The sequence below is a fragment of the Balaenoptera physalus genome (genome assembly GCF_965194825.1).
Source record: "Balaenoptera physalus genome assembly, chromosome: 15".
In the NCBI taxonomy this organism is placed as follows: Eukaryota; Metazoa; Chordata; class Mammalia; order Artiodactyla; family Balaenopteridae; genus Balaenoptera; species Balaenoptera physalus.
In genome coordinates, this window is record NC_138894.1 from 88,235,845 (window position 1) to 88,243,635 (window position 7,791).

The following is a 7,791-nucleotide window of genomic DNA, read 5'->3' on the forward strand; positions in this document are numbered from 1 at the left end:
AAGTAACACAAGTAAAAATGAATATGTCAGGCTTACTTGGCTCTTTGACTTTCTCAGAATACCATAGCCTTTTGGGGGAAGTGTAGCATTTCAGTGTTGTCAGTACAGCTCCTTACATGCTTCCCTTGTAGTTGCTTTGAGTGTCACTGAACTTTCATGCATCATGGGTCCACAGGAACTCTATGCTCATGGGGTATTATAAACACTGTGCAAATGAGCTAGCAAGGAACCATGGCAGACATGCCTATTGTGCATATTTTCTCTGCTCATTCACAGGGAGCAGAGATCCATTGACTTCACACATAAAATACAAGTTCAAAGATAAAGTTATTAAGAATTTCAGGAAAGTAGCAGCAGAGCATTAAACCAAGTCTGAAGTTCTTCTGATCATGAGGCCCAGTTCAATTTTTAATACCATAGAATCAGATTGAACTATATACTAGTGTATAAAATAGTCTATTAACTAGAAATAGGATGGTAAATATTATGTCATATTGTTTCAGTGAGCTTGAAATTAATATGAGGGTCCAAGAAATTAAGCTAGCATTAGAATAAAGCATGAAAAATACCAGTAATGGAATTATTCACGGTTCTCAGAGGATCCCTTACAGACAACTAATTTAATTCAGATTTCTGGAAAGTCTTTTTGAAAGAAGTAATATTTAATGGCAACTAAGCATTGAGTAGGAGTTAGCTTAAAGGACATGCGTGTGGGAAAGATAATATTTTAAGGGGAAGGAATAGTATTGATCATCTCTCCCTATGACCTTCTCTCGTATACAATCATTGGATGCTTTTCTAAAAAAACGAACAAACAGGAAAAAAAGGGAGACATTGTTCAAGGCTGTTGAAGATTTTGTATGCTTGTTCATTTAGTCAGAAGGGTCTCATAAGCACCAGGGAAAGGCAGACAGAGTTTGAATGGAATTCCAGGGTAAGGACTGATATACCAAAATGTGAGCTGCAATTTCAAAAGAAAACACAATTTTGAGTGTCCCTGTTTCAAACTTCTCAGCTTCATCCAGAAATCATCCTCTTCATATATCAGACACTAAATTGAAGCCAATTTTGTTTTCTCCTATATAAAGTATTTAAAGGAAATGGACCATAAAATTACCCAATTTATGTATTATATGTCTAATACGTACAAATGGCGCTTATTTTGGGTCTTAGGAAAGTGTTTATTCATTTCTTTAACTCTTTCTCATTTAAAAAATTTTTTAATATGGATTCAAGAGATAAAAAAGTTTTTAAAGAAATAACACATAAACAGGATTTCAAATTTATTTTTGCATATATATATGCCTTAGATCCTAAGAAAAAGAAGTAGGCAATGAGGTGGCACAGCTTTATTAAATAAGCCCTTAATTCACAAATAAAATATTTTCCCTGCCTCTTGTTTTCAGCATAATTGTAGCTAAAACTAGGATGTAAAAAATTCCAGACATTGGGGTGGAACTAATTAAGTTGAAAGCCTGATGCTTCAGTCCTTGCATCTTGGTCCTTTCTACACCCAGATAGATGTACTTCATGCAAATCACAATCCTACTACAGTTTATTTGAGATAATAAGATAATCCATTATGGATCCTGAGCGGGTTCAAAGCTTGAGGTGTTATAACAAGTACACCCCAGTGTTTGAAATGCAAAATTGTACAAAGTAATGGGCAGTGATTAAACGACAAGACAAATAGAATCCACGTGCCTGGGCCTAGGGTGATTTGTTAAATGCCATCGCTAGAGGAAACTCAGCGGCAGCAGTGTTGTTTGCATAGGCAGGAAATTATGGAAAGTTGAGGTATAGTGAAAAGAAAGATTATGAGACAATGTATACTTTTAGGTCAGGGGGATATATAGGTACATAAACACAAAGCATTATGATTGAGGGGGGTCCAAAATTAGAATCATTAATTGTCAAAATTCAAAAGAGACACAGGGAAATGTGACCAGAGAGTGTGTTACATAATTTTTACAATGTATTTACTAGCTGACTTAGAAATAGAATCCAAGTTCCCTTACTCTTATCGTCTGTGATCCCCTTTTATTACTCTTCTGCATTGTATTCTCCCTTTGATCACCTTCCTCTGGATGCTCAGAGACCATACATTTGGCAATTTTAGAGCAATATCAAATTTATCTTACCTGTGTGCCATCTTCCCCTGGCCCTGACCTCTGGAGCTATCTTTATAAACTTAAATAGAGATAATTTAATTTTGACATTCATCCCTTTAATCAATCATCCGTTTCCAAAATATGTATCAGTACTAAACACTTTGTCTCTAAGACCTATTAAAGTAATAGAAGACATGAAGAGATGAAACAGATTTGAATCCTTGTTTTAATGATTTAATGTACATATACATAAACAAGTGTCTGCAATCCAAAGTAAAAGTAATAAATGCCCTAACCAAGGAATAAAAATATTATAATGGAATGTGCAAAGATTTTTCAGAAAAGATCATATTTAAATTGGTTCCTGAGAATGTGTATAATTAGTTTAATGTATAGAGATGTGGGTGGTTTTCTCAGGCTGTTGGAAAATGTGAGCAGACAGAATGCTAAGAAAGTATGGGTGTTTGGAGAAATAAAGATTAATTTGCATGGAGGAAATGTGACATATTAGATATTTTTATGCAGAAGTTACTTCTTTTTGAAAAGATTTGGTTCTTTTTTTAACATCTTTATTGGCGTATAATTGCTTTACAATGGTGTGTTAGTTTTTGCTTTATAACAAAGTGAATCAGCTATACATATACATATATCCCCATATCTCCTCCCTCTTGCGTCTCCCTCCCACCCTCCCTATCCCACCCCTGTAGGTGGTCACAAAGCACTGAGCTGATCTCCCTGTGCTAAGTGGCTGCTTCCCGCTAGCTATCTATTTTACATTTGGTAGTGTATGTATGTCCATGCCTATTTCTAAACTATTATATCATAAACATTGCCCAATCCCGATCAGGCTCCCACATTGAAAGTCTTGCCTTAACCCAGGGCCCCAAAAGTTTGTAAATATCCCATCTTGGACCTTCTTCTTACAAAATAGTACTTGGACTCTGTCAAGGTAGTAGTCTCTATCTTTGCAGTAAACAAGAAACTCGGTTTGTTGACCAACAGGTTATTTTGCTTTCCTTTCATGGGGTCTGCAGTCAACATTTCTTTTTTTTTTTTTTTTTCACCAGCAGATAATATGGTCTTTTTTCTTTTTTAAATAAATTTATTTATTTACTTTTGACTGCATTGGGTCTTCGTTGCTGCGTGGGGCTTCTCTAGTTGCGGTGAGCGGGGGCTACTCTTCTTTGTGGTGCGTGGGCTTCTCATCGCGGTGGCTTCTGTTGTTGCAGAGCATGGGCTCTAGGGCGCACGGGCTTCAGTAGTTGTGGCACGCAGGCTCAGCAGTTGTGGCTTGTGGACTCTAGAGCGCAGGCTCAGTAGTTGTGGCTCACGGGCCCAGTTGCTCCGCGGCATGTGGGATCTTCCCAGACCACGGCTCGAACCCGTGTCCCCTGCATTGGCAGGCAGATTCCTAACCACTGCGCCACCAGGGAAGCCCAGTCAACATTTCATTTTGCTCCTAACCACTGTATGAGGAAGACAGAACTGGTCTATTTTATAAGATAAGAAAACTAAGGCCAGTAAGGTGACATGACTTTTGGCCTTTTGATTTTAATCCAGGGAAGTTTCCACTATGTGAATCTACTTCCTAAACAATAACATTTCATGTTCAGTATGAAGAATTCTAGTCTCTGGAAGACCTGAAATTAATAACTACATATCCTAATGCCCCAAGTATATGCCTTACAAATTAATCTTCTTTTATCTTCTTTAGTTTTTATAAAATTAGTCGCACAGTGTTACATTCATGCTCAGAACTTTATGGTCCTGAGTTCACTACAGAATAAATTGCATATTCTTATGTTAGCATTAAAGATTCTTCCTAATCTTACTCTCAACTATCCTTTGGCTTATCCTCCATTTTTCTTGGACCTTTCTTAATCTCATCAGTTTTGCTCATTCCCACCCCTTCGTGCCAGGTGCGTTTTGGTTTGTATGCATTTGTTCTCTACTGTTAGACATCACTATGAAGATAATTTTTGTTCATGTCTTATATCCAGCATAAGTCTATATCACCTATATGAAAGTAAAAAATATCTGGTAATTCAAAATTATTCAGTTAATGAATAATCAACTGCATGTTACTTCAGACAAACAAATTGCCCACCCTAATCCCAATTGAGGGGGGTTCGCAGAGGGTCAGGAGAGGCATAAAGCCATAACTATTTGCCTTAATATATTATTTCCAGGGATTTCACAAAGCTTAATTTTTCACATTCTTCTTGTGCTGAACACAGTGGTAAAATCAGACTTCTGAAATAATGCAGTGATAAATTCTGAGGAAGTGAATCACCATGGGAAATTCTAAACAATGGTGTTAGAAGACCAAATGGTTTGTGCAGAAAGGAAACCAACTCTACTATTACTTTAATTATTCACCCTATTAACTGTGACACAGTGTGGCTTTAAAATCTCTTCATTACTCAGTGTAATTAAGTGGCACCACAAACAACAGGATGTCAGAAATCACATTCAGAGAAGACATGCTGTGAGTGATGGTGGTTATACTATATATAGACAAAACATTTTAAACAGAATAATTGCTCTCACATCACTTCCCAGGATGCCTCACCTGTCTTGTTTATGTTGTTTTAATTTTTTCAAGTGGAATGTATGCAAATGTGCTGCATTGATTTAGCACTTTCTGGTTTGCAACTCCATAAACATAGGCTTTGCCAGTTGAGTAGCTAAGAGTGAAGGGGAAGTTCAGGATTGTTTGTGCATAATTGTTGATGGATAAAAACTGAAAGCAAACAAAACCCATGGAAAGAGAAGGGAAAGTAGGAGAAGAGACCATATTCTACAGAAGTAAGCCTAGCACATTTCTAACGAGTTGATCATGGCTTTGAATTTTTTATTATAAAAAAAGAAGGACTGGGATTGGGAAAACAAAAGAAGTAAAAGATGAGCAGACTGGGAAAAGGAAGATTTTTTAATTTAATTTTGTTTTGTTTTAGTTTTATAATATGATCTTGTGAACTGTATTACTTTCTGCTTGGGAGAAGGGCCTGCTGAGATGGAGTAAAGGAGATTTTTAAATAAGTAAGATTATTTTTCTTGTTTATTGAGGGTGATATTGTGACATTAAACAATAGCCAAATACACATTTTTTAGCACCTCCAGATATATACCAGGACAGATGCCACCCTAAGGCATAAAATCTCAACACATTTGAAAGGATTGAATTGTACAAAGGGTATTCCAGATCTGAGCACAATGAAATCCATCCAGAAATCAATAAATAAAAGATAACAAGAAAAGTCTTCAAATACTTGGAACTAAACAACCTGCTTCTAAATAATCTATGGGTCCCAGAAGAAGACTCAAAAAAATGCATTGAACTTAATGAAAATTAAAATACAACATATCAGAAGTTGTGGGACACAGCCAAAGTAGTGCTGACAGGGACATATGTGGAGGTACATCTAGTAGAATGTATGAGTGTTACATCCTTTGTGTCCTTTGTGTCAATGGAATATTTCTGTATCTTGATTGTGGCAGTGATATCATTTATGTACACACATAATTAAAATAGATATAACTATACACAAACACACATATTGTTCTAATGTTAAATTCCTGGTTTTGATAGTATACCATAATTATGTAAGATGTAACCGTTGGGAGAAGCTGGGTAAAGGATACATGGAAACTTATATTCTTCTACTTAGAATTATCTTAGCAATTCTTATAACTTTTTCTTCTGTATTGTATAGGTACATGAAATACTCTGTGTTTTTCCCCCTTAGAATATATTGCATGTTTATGATATATAATTTGCATATTTGCATGTCATATGTAATTGATATATCTATGATATGTTAACGTTTAACTGAGTAGATCAAAATAAAAATTTTAAAGATAATTCTGATTTATTTAGGTCTCATGAATGTTTCTGTTTTAGCCTTCATTTACTTGTCTTATATTTTATTTTTACAAAATATTCTAGTTAAAGGAATTGATTCAAAAGAGTGTTCTACAAAGAACATCCAGTGAAACTGCAAGTGTATCTTAAATTTGTCTACTTGGCTAGATCTCTGATGTTATCACCCTTGTCTAATCCATCCATGCTTCCACAACTGCCTCCCTCAAATTTCCACATAACAACTCAAGTATTTTTACTATACAAAATCTGTTCATAGCCCTGTTTTCCTATGTCCTCATTCAACCCTAAACCCTTCAAAAGCTTCCCACTGACACAGAATAGCGTTTGAAATCCTTATACTGGACTTATTATGATTAAGATTTCAGCTTGAATGTCATCTTTCCAGATAAGCCTTCTCTAGTAACTCAACCAAAAGTATGTAACTATTCTCTCCCGTCCACATGGCTCGGTTTTAATTCTTAGCCTAGTATTTATTACTATAGGGGCTTTTCTATTGTATTTGTTTACTTATTTACTCTTTCTTCTCCACAGTATGTAAGATCCCTGAAAACAGTTGTTTTTCTTTTTGTCACTACTGAGTCATCATTAGTAATAACAGAATGCACTTGATATTTCTGTCCTTGATATTTTTCAGTCACTGTTCTAAGTGATGAATGTTTATATATATATATATATATATACAGATTTATATGCATATATACATTTATATATTTATGATATATAAATAACATACTCCAAATATATATTTGAATTACAAATATATATTTGAAGTAATGCTATTTATATAAACACTAACATGCATTGACTAATTTAATTCTCATAACAATAATATGAGTACATATTATTCTTGCCATCACTATTTTAAGGTTGGGAAACTGCCATCTTCTCTCCTCAGTCTAAGGTTGGGAAACTGAACAGAGAAACTAAATGCATTTCTCAAGATTATAAAAGCCAGTAAGTTGCTGAGAAAGAATTTGAACCCAGTCAGTCTGGCTTCAGAGTCTTTACTCTTAACCCTTAAGTTAGAGCACCTAGAATCATGTCTAGACCGAATAGGTTTTTAATTAATATTTCTTTATTCAATGCAGGTGTTGAATTGGCTCCCTGGAAGAGTTGGTTTTGTTTTGACTAAGCATATTATAGAGTTTGTTTACTAGATTAAATATTTTATAGATAGAAATCATTTTACTTATGAACTATTTTGAGGGCAATAATCTACCAATTAGGACTTTATTATTTACTAATGAACACTAATTCATTAATTTAACTCATTTTATTGGAAATGTATGAAATTATATCCTGAGCATATGGAAAATAAAGTTTTCTCATCAGAGAACAAATTAACAATCACATCAGTGAGCTTTAACAAAGCACATCAGTATTCATTTTTTTAAAAAAAAATCACAGCACCAATATACATGTGATTTGCAAATACATACCTAATATTTTAAAAGTAGCTGAAAAATGTCAGTGGCAATCCACAGCTTTATTATTTAACGTAGTCTAAATAATTTTTTAGCATGTTTAATGTTGTGCCCGGCTCTTGGGAAGTCCAAAGACCTGGCACAGCCTTGGCTCTGGGGAGCCTAGAGACTGACCTTGGTTTATAGGGCCTCCTATGACAAGGAGCTTAACAGCATATTTACAACAGCTAGTCTTAAGTGAAAGTGATGTTAGTAAATTAAGAACAGTAGAGTTGCTCTTGTTTTATTCAGCTGAGTCCTCTGTGTATTTGGATCTGTAAAGTGGGCCTGGTGCTTCAATTAGGAATACAAGCTTGAGAAAAATACGTTA

The 7,791-nt window shown here is 35.0% G+C and overlaps 1 long non-coding RNA gene across 1 annotated transcript; it reads left to right on the plus strand.

The window, feature by feature from the left end:
• Positions 1-4,978: 4,978 nt before the first annotated feature.
• LOC309643756 lies at positions 4,979-7,385 on the plus strand. The gene is made up of 2 exons (XR_014254056.1): positions 4,979-6,863; positions 6,899-7,385. It is a non-coding gene; the product is annotated as an uncharacterized lncRNA (long non-coding RNA).
• The last annotated feature ends 406 nt before the right edge of the window (positions 7,386-7,791 follow it).